This window comes from Pleurodeles waltl, chromosome 2_1 (genome assembly GCF_031143425.1).
Source record: "Pleurodeles waltl isolate 20211129_DDA chromosome 2_1, aPleWal1.hap1.20221129, whole genome shotgun sequence".
NCBI lineage: Eukaryota > Metazoa > Chordata > Amphibia > Caudata > Salamandridae > Pleurodeles > Pleurodeles waltl.
The window spans coordinates 206885942-206901146 of record NC_090438.1 but is presented as its reverse complement, the minus strand read 5'-3'; positions in this window follow the sequence as shown (position 1 = coordinate 206901146).

Below are 15205 nucleotides of genomic sequence, written 5' to 3'. Positions count from 1 at the left end.
CAAACCTGTGCATTTTTGAAAACTAGAGACCTAGGGCAATCCAAGATGGGGTGACTTGTGGGGCTCTGACCATGTTCTGTTACCCAGAATCCTTTGCAAACCTCAAAAAGTGGCTAAAAAAACACGTTTTCCTCACATTTCAGTGACAGAAAGTTCTGGAATCTGAGAGGAGCCACAAATTTCCTTCCACCCAGCGTTCCACCAAGCCTCCCGATAAAAATGATACCTCACTTGTGTGGGTAGGCCTAGCGCCCGCGACAGGAAATGCCCCAAAACACAACGTGGACACATCCCATTTTTTTATAGAAAACACAGCTTTTCTTTCCAAAGTGCCAGCCTGTACATTTTAGCCTCTAGCTCAGCCGGCACCTAGGGAAACCTACCAAACCTGTGCATTTTTTAAAACTAGAGACCTAGGGGAATCCATGATGGGGTGATTTGTGGGGCTCTGACCAGGTTCTGTTACCCAGAATCCTTTGCAAACCTCAAAAATTGGCTAAAAAATAAGTTTTCCTCACATTTCGGTGACAGAAAGTTCTGGAATCTGAGAGGAGCCACAAATTTCTTTCCACCCAGCGTTCCCCCAAGTCTCCCTATAAAAATGAGACCTCACTTGTGTGGGTAGGCCTAGCACCCGCGACAGGAAATGCCCCAAAACACAACGTGGATACATCCCATTTTTTGACAGAAAACACAGCTGTTTTTTCCAAAGTGCCAGCCTGTACATTCTGGCCTCTAGCTCAGCCGGCACCTAGGGAAACCTACCAGACCTGTGCATTTTTTAAAACTAGAGACCTAGGGGAATCCAAGATGGGGTGACTTGTGGGGCTCTGACCAGGTTCTGTTACCCAGAATCCTTTGCAAACCTCAAAAAGTGGCTAAATAAACACGTTTTCCTCACATTTCAGTGACAGAAAGTTCTGGAATCTGAGAGGAGCCACAAATTTCCTTCCACCCAGCGTTCCCCCAAGTCTCCAGATAAAAATGATACCTTACTTGTGTGGGTAGGCCTAGCGCCCGCGACAGGAAATGCCCCAAAACACAATGTGGACACATCAAATTTTTTGACAGAATACAGAGCTGTTTTTTGCAAAGTGCCTACCTGTAGATTTTGGCCTCTAGCTCAGCCGGCACATAGGGAAACCTACCAAACCTGTGCATTTTTTAAAACTAGAGACCTAGGGGAATCCAAGATTGGGTGACTTGTGGGGCTCTGACCAGGTTCTGTTAAACAGAATCCTTTGCAAACCTCAAAACTTGGCTAAAAAAACACTTTTTCCTCACATTTCAGTGACAGAAAGTTCTGAAATCTGAGAGGAGCCACAAATTTCCTTCCACCCAGCGTTCCCCCAAGTCTCCCGATAAAAATTATACCTCACTTGTGTGGGTAGGCCTAGCGCCCGCGACAGGAAATGCCCCAAAACACAACATGGACACAATCCATTTTTTGACAGAAAAAACAGCTGTTTTTTGCAAAGTGCCTGCCTGTAGTTTTTGGCCTCTAGCTTAGCCGGCACCTAGGGAAACCTAACAAACCTGTGCATTTTTGAAAACTAGAGACCTAGGGTAATCCAAGATGGGGTGACTTGTGGGACTCGGACCAGGTTCTGTTACCCAGAATCCTTTGCAAACCTCAAAAAGTGGCTGAAAAAACACGTTTTCCTCACATTTCGGTGACAGAAAGTTCTGGAATCTGAGAGGAGCCACAAATTTCCTTCCACCCAGCGTTCCCCCAAGTCTCCCGATAAAAAATGATACCTCACTTGTGTGGGTAGGCCTAGCACCCGTGACAGGAAATGCCCCAAAACACAACGTGGGCACATCCCATTTTTTGACAGAAAACACAGCTGTTTTTTCCAAAGTGCCAGCCTGTACATTTTGGTCTCTAGCTCAGCCGGCACCTTGGAAACCTACCAAACCTGTGCATTTTTGAAAACTAGAGACCTAGGGGAATCCAAGATGGGGTGACTTGTGGGGCTCTGACCATGTTCTGTTACCCAGAATCCTTTGCAAACCTCAAAAAGTGGCTAAAAAAACACGTTTTCCTCACATTTCAGTGACAGAAAGTTCTGGAATCTGAGAGGAGCCACAAATTTCCTTCCACCCAGCGTTCCACCAAGTCTCCCGATAAAAATGATACCTCACTTGTGTGGGTAGGCCTAGCGCCCGCGACAGGAAATGCCCCAAAACACAACGTGGGCACATCCCATTTTTTGACAGAAAACACAGCTGTTTTTTCCAAAGTGCCAGCCTGTACATTTTGGTCTCTAGCTCAGCCGGCACCTGGGAAACCTACCAAACCTGTGCATTTTTGAAAACTAGAGACCTAGGGGAATCCAAGATGGGGTGACTTGTGGGGCTCTGACCATGTTCTGTTACCCAGAATCCTTTGCAAACCTCAAAAAGTGGCTAAAAAAACACGTTTTCCTCACATTTCAGTGACAGAAAGTTCTGGAATCTGAGAGGAGCCACAAATTTCCTTCCACCCAGCGTTCCACCAAGTCTCCCGATAAAAATGATACCTCACTTGTGTGGGTAGGCCTAGCGCCCGCGACAGGAAATGCCCCAAAACACAACGTGGACACATCCCATTTTTTTACTGAAAACACAGCTTTTCTTTCCAAAGTGCCACCCTGCACATTTTGGCCTCTAACTCAGCCGGCACCTGGGAAACCTACCAAACCTGTGCATTTTTGAAAACTAGAGACCTAGGGCAATCCAGGATGGGGTGACTTGTGGGGCTCTGACCATGTTCTGTTACCCAGAATCCTTTGCAAACCTCAAAAAGTGCAAAAAAAACACGTTTTCCTCACATTTCAGTGACAGAAAGTTCTGGAATCTGAGAGGAGCCACAAATTTCCTTCCACCCAGCGTTCCACCAAGTCTCCCGATAAAAATGATACCTCACTTGTGTGGGTAGGCCTAGCGCCCGCGACAGGAAATGCCCCAAAACACAACGTGGACACATCCCATTTTTTTATAGAAAACACAGCTTTTCTTTCCAAAGTGCCAGCCTGTACATTTTAGCCTCTAGCTCAGCCGGCACCTAGGGAAACCTACCAAACCTGTGCATTTTTTAAAACTAGAGACCTAGGGGAATCCAAGATGGGGTGATTTGTGGGGCTCTGACCAGGTTCTGTTACCCAGAATCCTTTGCAAACCTCAAAAATTGGCTAAAAAATAAGTTTTCCTCACATTTCGGTGACAGAAAGTTCTGGAATCTGAGAGGAGCCACAAATTTCCTTCCACCCAGCGTTCCCCCAAGTCTCCCTATAAAAATGAGACCTCACTTGTGTGGGTAGGCCTAGCAGCCGCGACAGGAAATGCCCCAAAACACAACGTGGATACATCCCATTTTTTGACAGAAAACACAGCTGTTTTTTCCAAAGTGCCAGCCTGTACATTTTGGCCTCTAGCTCAGCCGGCACCTAGGGAAACCTACCAGACCTGTGCATTTTTTAAAACTAGAGACCTAGGGGAATCCAAGATGGGGTGACTTGTGGGGCTCTGACCAGGTTCTGTTACCCAGAATCCTTTGCAAACCTCAAAAAGTGGCTAAATAAACACGTTTTCCTCACATTTCGGTGACAGAAAGTTCTGGAATCTGAGAGGAGCCACAAATTTCCTTCCACCCAGCGTTCCCCCAAGTCTCCCGATAAAAATGATACCTTACTTGTGTGGGTAGGCCTAGCGCCCGCGACAGGAAATGCCCCAAAACACAACGTGGACACATCCCATTTTTTGACAGAAAACACAGCTTTTCTTTCCAAAGTGCCAGCCCGTACATTTTAGCCTCTAGCTCAGACGGCACCTAGGGAAACCTACCAAACCTGTGCATTTTTTAAAACTAGAGACCTAGGGGAATCCAAGATGGGGTGACTTGTGGGACTCGGACCAGGTTCTGTTACCCAGAATCCTTTGCAAACCTCAAAAAGTGGCTGAAAAAACAAGTTTTCCTCACATTTTGGTGACAGAAAGTTCTGGAATCTGAGAGGAGCCACAAATTTCCTTCCACCCAGCGTTCCGCCAAGTCTCCCGATAAAAAAAGATACCTCACTTGTGTGGGTAGGCCTAGCACCCGCGACAGGAAATGTCCCAAAACACAACGTGGACACATCCCATTTTTTGACAGAAAACACAGCTGTTTTTTCCAAAGTGCCACCCTGTACATTTTGGCCTCTAACTCAGCCGGCACCTGGGAAACCTACCAAACCTGTGCATTTTTGAAAACTAGAGACCTAGGGCAATCCAAGATGGGGTGACTTGTGGGGCTCTGACCATGTTCTGTTACCCAGAATCCTTTGCAAACCTCAAAAAGTGGCTAAAAAAACACGTTTTCCTCACATTTCAGTGACAGAAAGTTCTGGAATCTGAGAGGAGCCACAAATTTCCTTCCACCCAGCGTTCCACCAAGCCTCCCGATAAAAATGATACCTCACTTGTGTGGGTAGGCCTAGCGCCCGCGACAGGAAATGCCCCAAAACACAACGTGGACACATCCCATTTTTTTATAGAAAACACAGCTTTTCTTTCCAAAGTGCCAGCCTGTACATTTTAGCCTCTAGCTCAGCCGGCACCTAGGGAAACCTACCAAACCTGTGCATTTTTTAAAACTAGAGACCTAGGGGAATCCATGATGGGGTGATTTGTGGGGCTCTGACCAGGTTCTGTTACCCAGAATCCTTTGCAAACCTCAAAAATTGGCTAAAAAATAAGTTTTCCTCACATTTCGGTGACAGAAAGTTCTGGAATCTGAGAGGAGCCACAAATTTCTTTCCACCCAGCGTTCCCCCAAGTCTCCCTATAAAAATGAGACCTCACTTGTGTGGGTAGGCCTAGCACCCGCGACAGGAAATGCCCCAAAACACAACGTGGATACATCCCATTTTTTGACAGAAAACACAGCTGTTTTTTCCAAAGTGCCAGCCTGTACATTCTGGCCTCTAGCTCAGCCGGCACCTAGGGAAACCTACCAGACCTGTGCATTTTTTAAAACTAGAGACCTAGGGGAATCCAAGATGGGGTGACTTGTGGGGCTCTGACCAGGTTCTGTTACCCAGAATCCTTTGCAAACCTCAAAAAGTGGCTAAATAAACACGTTTTCCTCACATTTCAGTGACAGAAAGTTCTGGAATCTGAGAGGAGCCACAAATTTCCTTCCACCCAGCGTTCCCCCAAGTCTCCAGATAAAAATGATACCTTACTTGTGTGGGTAGGCCTAGCGCCCGCGACAGGAAATGCCCCAAAACACAATGTGGACACATCAAATTTTTTGACAGAATACAGAGCTGTTTTTTGCAAAGTGCCTACCTGTAGATTTTGGCCTCTAGCTCAGCCGGCACATAGGGAAACCTACCAAACCTGTGCATTTTTTAAAACTAGAGACCTAGGGGAATCCAAGATTGGGTGACTTGTGGGGCTCTGACCAGGTTCTGTTAAACAGAATCCTTTGCAAACCTCAAAACTTGGCTAAAAAAACACTTTTTCCTCACATTTCAGTGACAGAAAGTTCTGAAATCTGAGAGGAGCCACAAATTTCCTTCCACCCAGCGTTCCCCCAAGTCTCCCGATAAAAATTATACCTCACTTGTGTGGGTAGGCCTAGCGCCCGCGACAGGAAATGCCCCAAAACACAACATGGACACAATCCATTTTTTGACAGAAAAAACAGCTGTTTTTTGCAAAGTGCCTGCCTGTAGTTTTTTGCCTCTAGCTTAGCCGGCACCTAGGGAAACCTAACAAACCTGTGCATTTTTGAAAACTAGAGACCTAGGGTAATCCAAGATGGGGTGACTTGTGGGACTCGGACCAGGTTCTGTTACCCAGAATCCTTTGCAAACCTCAAAAAGTGGCTGAAAAAACACGTTTTCCTCACATTTCGGTGACAGAAAGTTCTGGAATCTGAGAGGAGCCACAAATTTCCTTCCACCCAGCGTTCCCCCAAGTCTCCCGATAAAAAATGATACCTCACTTGTGTGGGTAGGCCTAGCACCCGTGACAGGAAATGCCCCAAAACACAACGTGGGCACATCCCATTTTTTGACAGAAAACACAGCTGTTTTTTCCAAAGTGCCAGCCTGTACATTTTGGTCTCTAGCTCAGCCGGCACCTTGGAAACCTACCAAACCTGTGCATTTTTGAAAACTAGAGACCTAGGGGAATCCAAGATGGGGTGACTTGTGGGGCTCTGACCATGTTCTGTTACCCAGAATCCTTTGCAAACCTCAAAAAGTGGCTAAAAAAACACGTTTTCCTCACATTTCAGTGACAGAAAGTTCTGGAATCTGAGAGGAGCCACAAATTTCCTTCCACCCAGCGTTCCACCAAGTCTCCCGATAAAAATGATACCTCACTTGTGTGGGTAGGCCTAGCGCCCGCGACAGGAAATGCCCCAAAACACAACGTGGACACATCCCATTTTTTTACAGAAAACACAGCTTTTCTTTCCAAAGTGCCACCCTGCACATTTTGGCCTCTAACTCAGCCGGCACCTGGGAAACCTACCAAACCTGTGCATTTTTGAAAACTAGAGACCTAGGGCAATCCAGGATGGGGTGACTTGTGGGGCTCTGACCATGTTCTGTTACCCAGAATCCTTTGCAAACCTCAAAAAGTGCAAAAAAAACACGTTTTCCTCACATTTCAGTGACAGAAAGTTCTGGAATCTGAGAGGAGCCACAAATTTCCTTCCACCCAGCGTTCCACCAAGTCTCCCGATAAAAATGATACCTCACTTGTGTGGGTAGGCCTAGCGCCCGCGACAGGAAATGCCCCAAAACACAACGTGGACACATCCCATTTTTTTATAGAAAACACAGCTTTTCTTTCCAAAGTGCCAGCCTGTACATTTTAGCCTCTAGCTCAGCCGGCACCTAGGGAAACCTACCAAACCTGTGCATTTTTTAAAACTAGAGACCTAGGGGAATCCAAGATGGGGTGATTTGTGGGGCTCTGACCAGGTTCTGTTACCCAGAATCCTTTGCAAACCTCAAAAATTGGCTAAAAAATAAGTTTTCCTCACATTTCGGTGACAGAAAGTTCTGGAATCTGAGAGGAGCCACAAATTTCCTTCCACCCAGCGTTCCCCCAAGTCTCCCTATAAAAATGAGACCTCACTTGTGTGGGTAGGCCTAGCAGCCGCGACAGGAAATGCCCCAAAACACAACGTGGATACATCCCATTTTTTGACAGAAAACACAGCTGTTTTTTCCAAAGTGCCAGCCTGTACATTTTGGCCTCTAGCTCAGCCGGCACCTTGGGAAACCTACCAGACCTGTGCATTTTTTAAAACTAGAGACCTAGGGGAATCCAAGATGGGGTGACTTGTGGGGCTCTGACCAGGTTCTGTTACCCAGAATCCTTTGCAAACCTCAAAAAGTGGCTAAATAAACACGTTTTCCTCACATTTCGGTGACAGAAAGTTCTGGAATCTGAGAGGAGCCACAAATTTCCTTCCACCCAGCGTTCCCCCAAGTCTCCCGATAAAAATGATACCTTACTTGTGTGGGTAGGCCTAGCGCCCGCGACAGGAAATGCCCCAAAACACAACGTGGACACATCCCATTTTTTGACAGAAAACACAGCTTTTCTTTCCAAAGTGCCAGCCCGTACATTTTAGCCTCTAGCTCAGACGGCACCTAGGGAAACCTACCAAACCTGTGCATTTTTTAAAACTAGAGACCTAGGGGAATCCAAGATGGGGTGACTTGTGGGACTCGGACCAGGTTCTGTTACCCAGAATCCTTTGCAAACCTCAAAAAGTGGCTGAAAAAACAAGTTTTCCTCACATTTTGGTGACAGAAAGTTCTGGAATCTGAGAGGAGCCACAAATTTCCTTCCACCCAGCGTTCCGCCAAGTCTCCCGATAAAAAAAGATACCTCACTTGTGTGGGTAGGCCTAGCACCCGCGACAGGAAATGCCCCAAAACACAACGTGGACACATCCCATTTTTTGACAGAAAACACAGCTGTTTTTTCCAAAGTGCCACCCTGTACATTTTGGCCTCTAACTCAGCCGGCACCTGGGAAACCTACCAAACCTGTGCATTTTTGAAAACTAGAGACCTAGGGCAATCCAAGATGGGGTGACTTGTGGGGCTCTGACCATGTTCTGTTACCCAGAATCCTTTGCAAACCTCAAAAAGTGGCTAAAAAAACACGTTTTCCTCACATTTCAGTGACAGAAAGTTCTGGAATCTGAGAGGAGCCACAAATTTCCTTCCACCCAGCGTTCCACCAAGTCTCCCGATAAAAATGATACCTCACTTGTGTGGGTAGGCCTAGCGCCCGCGACAGGAAATGCCCCAAAACACAACGTGGACACATCCCATTTTTTTATAGAAAACACAGCTTTTCTTTCCAAAGTGCCAGCCTGTACATTTTAGCCTCTAGCTCAGCCGGCACCTAGGGAAACCTACCAAACCTGTGCAGTTTTTAAAACTAGAGACCTAGGGGAATCCAAGATGGGGTGATTTGTGGGGCTCTGACCAGGTTCTGTTACCCAGAATCCTTTGCAAACCTCAAAAATTGGCTAAAAAATAAGTTTTCCTCACATTTCGGTGACAGAAAGTTCTGGAATCTGAGAGGAGCCACAAATTTCCTTCCACCCAGCGTTCCCCCAAGTCTCCCTATAAAAATGAGACCTCACTTGTGTGGGTAGGCCTAGCACCCGCGACAGGAAATGCCCCAAAACACAACGTGGATACATCCCATTTTTTGACAGAAAACACAGCTGTTTTTTCCAAAGTGCCAGCCTGTACATTTTGGCCTCTAGCTCAGCCGGCACCTAGGGAAACCTACCAGACCTGTGCATTTTTTAAAACTAGAGACCTAGGGGAATCCAAGATGGGGTGACTTGTGGGGCTCTGACCAGGTTCTGTTACCCAGAATCCTTTGCAAACCTCAAAAAGTGGCTAAATAAACACGTTTTCCTCACATTTCAGTGACAGAAAGTTCTGGAATCTGAGAGGAGCCACAAATGTCCTTCCACCCAGCGTTCCCCCAAGTCTCCAGATAAAAATGATACCTTACTTGTGTGGGTAGGCCTAGCGCCCGCGACAGGAAATGCCCCAAAACACAATGTGGACACATCAAATTTTTTGACAGAATACAGAGCTGTTTTTTGCAAAGTGCCTACCTGTAGATTTTGGCCTCTAGCTCAGCCGGCACATAGGGAAACCTACCAAACCTGTGCATTTTTGAAAACTAGAGACCTAGGGGAATCCAAGATTGGGTGACTTGTGGGGCTCTGACCAGGTTCTGTTAAACAGAATCCTTTGCAAACCTCAAAACTTGGCTAAAAAAACACTTTTTCCTCACATTTCAGTGACAGAAAGTTCTGAAATCTGAGAGGAGCCACAAATTTCCTTCCACCCAGCGTTCCCCCAAGTCTCCCGATAAAAATTATACCTCACTTGTGTGGGTAGGCCTAGCGCCCGCGACAGGAAATGCCCCAAAACACAACATAGACACAATCCATTTTTTGACAGAAAACACAGCTGTTTTTTGCAAAGTGCCTGCCTGTAGTTTTTGGCCTCTAGCTTAGCCGGCACCTAGGGAAACCTAACAAACCTGTGCATTTTTGAAAACTAGAGACCTATGGTAATCCAAGATGGGGTGACTTGTTGGACTCGGACCAGGTTCTGTTACCCAGAATCCTTTGCAAACCTCAAAAAGTGGCTGAAAAAACACGTTTTCCTCACATTTCGGTGACAGGAAGTTCTGGAATCTGAGAGGAGCCACAAATTTCCTTCCACCCAGCGTTCCCCCAAGTCTCCCGTTAAAAAAATGATACCTCACTTGTGTGGGTAGGCCTAGCACCCGCGACAGGAAATGCCCCAAAACACAACGTGGGCACATCCCATTTTTTGACAGAAAACACAGCTATTTTTTCCAAAGTGCCAGCCTGTACATTTTGGTCTCTAGCTCAGCCGGCACCTGGGAAACCTACCAAACCTGTGCATTTTTGAAAACTAGAGACCTAGGGGAATCCAAGATGGGGTGACTTGTGGGGCTCTGACCATGTTCTGTTACCCAGAATCCTTTGCAAACCTCAAAAAGTGGCTAAAAAAACACGTTTTCCTCACATTTCAGTGACAGAAAGTTCTGGAATCTGAGAGGAGCCACAAATTTCCTTCCACCCAGCGTTCCACCAAGTCTCCCGATAAAAATGATACCTCACTTGTGTGGGTAGGCCTAGCGCACCCGACAGGAAATGCCCCAAAACACAACGTGGACACATCCCATTTTTTTACAGAAAACACAGCTTTTCTTTCCAAAGTGCCAGCCTGTACATTTTAGCCTCTAGCTCAGCCGGCACCTAGGGAAACCTACCAAACCTGTGCATTTTTTAAAACTAGAGACCTAGGGGAATCCAAGATGGGGTGATTTGTGGGGCTCTGACCAGGTTCTGTTACCCAGAATCGTTTGCAAACCTCAAAAAGTGGCTAAAAAAACACGTTTTCATCACATTTCGGTGACAGAAAGTTCTGGAATCTGAGAGGAGCCACAAATTTCCTTCCACCCAGTGTTCCCCCAAGTCTCCCTATAAAAATGATACCTCACTTGTGTGGGTAGGCCTAGCACCCGCGACAGGAAATGCCCCAAAACACAACGTGGACACATCCCATTTTTTGACAGAAAACACAGCTGTTTTTTCCAAAGTGCCAGCCTGTACATTTTGGCCTCTAGCTCAGCCGGCACCTAGGGAAACCTACCAGACCTGTGCATTTTTGAAAACTAGAGACCTAGGGGAATCCAAGATGGGGTGACTTGTGGGGCTCTGACCAGGTTCTGTTACCCAGAATCCTTTGCAAACCTCAAAAGGTGGCTAAATAAACACGTTTTCCTCACATTTCGGTGACAGAAAGTTCTGGAATCTGAGAGGAGCCACACATTTCCTTCCACCCAGCGTTCCCCCAAGTCTCCCGATAAAAATGATACCTTACTGGTGTGGGTAGGCCTAGCGCCCGCGACAGGAAATGCCCCAAAACACAACGTGGACACATCCCATTTTTTGACAGAAAACACAGCTTTTCTTTCCAAAGTGCCAGCCTGTACAATTTAGCCTCTAGCTCAGCCGGCACCTAGGGAAACCTACCAAACCTGTGCATTTTTGAAAACTAGAGACCTAGGGGAATCCAAGATGGGGTGACTTGTGGGACTCGGACCAGGTTCTGTTACCCAGAATCCTTTGCAAACCTCAAAAAGTGGCTGAAAAAACACGTTTTCCTCACATTTTGGTGACAGAAAGTTCTGGAATCTGAGAGGAGCCACAAATTTCCTTCCACCCAGCGTTCCTCCAAGTCTCCCGATAAAAATGATACCTCACTTGTGTGGGTAGGCCTAGCGCCCGCGACAGGAAATGCCCCAAAACACAACATGGACACAATCCATTTTTTGACAGAAAACACAGCTGTTTTTTGCAAATTGCCTGCCTGCAGTTTTTGGCCTCTAGCTTAGCCGGCACCTAGGGAAACCTAACAAACCTGTGCATTTTTGAAAACTAGAGACCTAGGGTAATCCAAGATGGGGTGACTTGTGGGACTCGGACCAGGATCTGTTACCCAAAATCCTTTGCAAACCTCAAAAAGTGGCTGAAAAAACACGTTTTCCTCACATTTCGGTGACAGAAAGTTCTGGAATCTGAGAGGAGCCACAAATTTCCTTCCACCCAGCGTTCCCCCAAGTCTCCCGATAAAAAATGATACCTCACTTGTGTGGGTAGGCCTAGCACCCGCGACAGGAAATGCCCCAAAACACAACGTGGGCACGTCCTATTTTTTGACAGAAAACACAGCTGTTTTTTCCAAAGTGCCAGCCTGTACATTTTGGTCTCTAGCTCAGCCGGCACCTGGGAAACCTACCAAACCTGTGCATTTTTGAAAACTAGAGACCTAGGGGAATCCAAGATGGGGTGACTTGTGGGGCTCTGACCATGTTCTGTTACCCAGAATCCTTTGCAAACCTCAAAAAGTGGCTAAAAAAACACGTTTTCCTCACATTTCAGTGACAGAAAGTTCTGGAATCTGAGAGGAGCCACAAATTTCCTTCCACCCAGCGTTCCACCAAGTCTCCCGATAAAAATGATACCTCACTTGTGTGGGTAGGCCTAGCGCCCGCGACAGGAAATGCCCCAAAACACAACGTGGACACATCCCATTTTTTTTACAGAAAACACAGCTTTTCTTTCCAAAGTGCCAGCCTGTACATTTTAGCCTCTAGCTCAGCCGGCACCTAGGGAAACCTACCAAACCTGTGCATTTTTTAAAACTAGAGACCTAGGGGAATCCAAGATGGGGTGATTTGTGGGGCTCTGACCAGGTTCTGTTACCCAGAATCGTTTGCAAACCTCAAAAAGTGGCTAAAAAAACACGTTTTCATCACATTTCGGTGACAGAAAGTTCTGGAATCTGAGAGGAGCCACAAATTTCCTTCCACCCAGCGTTCCCCCAAGTCTCCCTATAAAAATGATACCTCACTTGTGTGGGTAGGCCTAGCACCCGCGACAGGAAATGCCCCAAAACACAACGTGGACACATCCCATTTTTTGACAGAAAACACAGCTGTTTTTTCCAAAGTGCCAGCCTGTACATTTTGGCCTCTAGCTCAGCCGGCACCTAGGGAAACCTACCAGACCTGTGCATTTTTGAAAACTAGAGACCTAGGGGAATCCAAGATGGGGTGACTTGTGGGGCTCTGACCAGGTTCTCTTACCCAGAATCCTTTGCAAACCTTAAAAGGTGGCTAAATAAACAAGTTTTCCTCACATTTCGGTGACAGAAAGTTCTGGAATCTCAGAGGAGCCACACATTTCCTTCCACCCAGCGTTCCCCCAAGTCTCCCGATAAAAATGATACCTTACTTGTGTGGGTAGGCCTAGCGCCCGCGACAGGAAATGCCCCAAAACACAACGTGGACACATCCCATTTTTTGACAGAAAACACAGCTTTTCTTTCCAAAGTGCCAGCCTGTACATTTTAGCCTCTAGCTCAGCCGGCACCTAGGGAAACCTACCAAACCTATGCATTTTTGAAAACTAGAGACCTAGGGGAATCCAAGATGGGGTGACTTGTGGGACTTGGACCAGGTTCTGTTACCCAGAATCCTTTGCAAACCTCAAAAACTGGCTGAAAAAACACGTTTTCCTCACATTTTGGTGACAGAAAGTTCTGGAATCTGAGAGGAGCCACAAATTTCCTTCCACCCAGCGTTCCGCCAAGTCTCCCGATAAAAAAAGATACCTCACTTGTGTGGGTAGGCCTAGCACCCGCGACAGGAAATGCCCCAAAACACAACGTGGACACATCCCATTTTTTGACAGAAAACACAGCTGTTTTTTCCAAAGTGCCACCCTGTACATTTTGGCCTCTAACTCAGCCGGCACCTGGGAAACCTACCAAACCTGTGCATTTTTGAAAACTAGAGACCTAGGGCAATCCAAGATGGGGTGACTTGTGGGGCTCTGACCATGTTCTGTTACCCAGAATCCTTTGCAAACCTCAAAAAGTGGCTAAAAAACACGTTTTCCTCACATTTCAGTGACAGAAAGTTCTGGAATCTGAGAGGAGCCACAAATTTCCTTCCACCCAGCGTTCCACCAAGTCTCCCGATAAAAATGATACCTCACTTGTGTGGGTAGGCCTAGCGCCCGCGACAGGAAATGCCCCAAAACACAACGTGGACACATCCCATTTTTTGATAGAAAACACAGCTTTTCTTTCCAAAGTGCCAGCCTGTACATTTTAGCCTCTAGCTCAGCCGGCACCTAGGGAAACCTACCAAACCTGTGCATTTTTTAAAACTAGAGACCTAGGGGAATCCAAGATGGGGTGATTTGTGGGGCTCTGACCAGGTTCTGTTACCCAGAATCCTTTGCAAACCTCAAAAATTGGCTAAAAAATACGTTTTCCTCACATTTCGGTGACAGAAAGTTCTGGAATCTGAGAGGAGCCACAAATTTCCTTCCACCCAGCGTTCCCCCAAGTCTCCCTATAAAAATGAGACCTCACTTGTGTGGGTAGGCCTAGCACCCGCCACAGGAAATGCCCCAAAACACAACGTGGATACATCCCATTTTTTGACAGAAAACACAGCTGTTTTTTCCAAAGTGCCAGCCTGTACATTTTGGCCTCTAGCTCAGCCGGCACCTAGGGAAACCTACCAGACCTGTGCATTTTTTAAAACTAGAGACCTAGGGGAATCCAAGATGGGGTGACTTGTGGGGCTCTGACCAGGTTCTGTTACCCAGAATCTTTTGCGAACCTCAAAAAGTGGCTAAATAAACACGTTTTCCTCACATTTCGGTGACAGAAAGTTCTGGAATCTGAGAGGAGCCACAAATTTCCTTCCACCCAGCGTTCCCCCAAGTCTCCAGATAAAAATGATACCTTACTTGTGTGGGTAGGCCTAGCGCCCGCGACAGGAAATGCCCCAAAACACAACATGGACACAATCCATTTTTTGACAGAAAACACAGCTGTTTTTTGCAAAGTGCCTGCCTGTAGTTTTTGGCCTCTAGCTTAGCCGGCACCTAGGGAAACCTAACAAACCTGTGCATTTTTGAAAACTAGAGACCTAGGGTAATCCCAGATGGGGTGACTTGTGGGACTCGGACCAGGTTCTGTTACCCAGAATCCTTTGCAAACCTCAAAAAGTGGCTGAAAAAACAAGTTTTCCTCACATTTCGGTGACAGAAAGTTCTGGAATCTGAGAGGAGCCACAAATTTCCTTCCACCCAGCGTTCCCCCAAGTCTCCCGATAAAAAATGATACCTCACTTGTGTGGGTAGGCCTAGCACCCGCGACAGGAAATGCCCCAAAACACAACGTGGGCACATCCCATTTTTTGACAGAAAACACAGCTGTTTTTTCCAAAGTGCCAGCCTGTACATTTTGGTCTCTAGCTCAACCGGCACCTGGGAAACCTACCAAACCTGTGCATTTTTTAAAACTAGAGACCTAGGGGAATCCAAGATGGGGTGACTTGTGGGGCTCTGACCATGTTCTGTTACCCAGAATCCTTTGCAAACCTCAAAAAGTGGCTAAAAAAACAAGTTTTCCTCACATTTCAGTGACAGAAAGTTCTGGAATCTGAGAGGAGCCACAAATTTCCTTCCACCCAGCGTTCCACCAAGTCTCCCGATAAAAATGATACCTCACTTGTGTGGGTAGGCCTAGCGTCCGCGACAGGAAATGCCCCATAACAC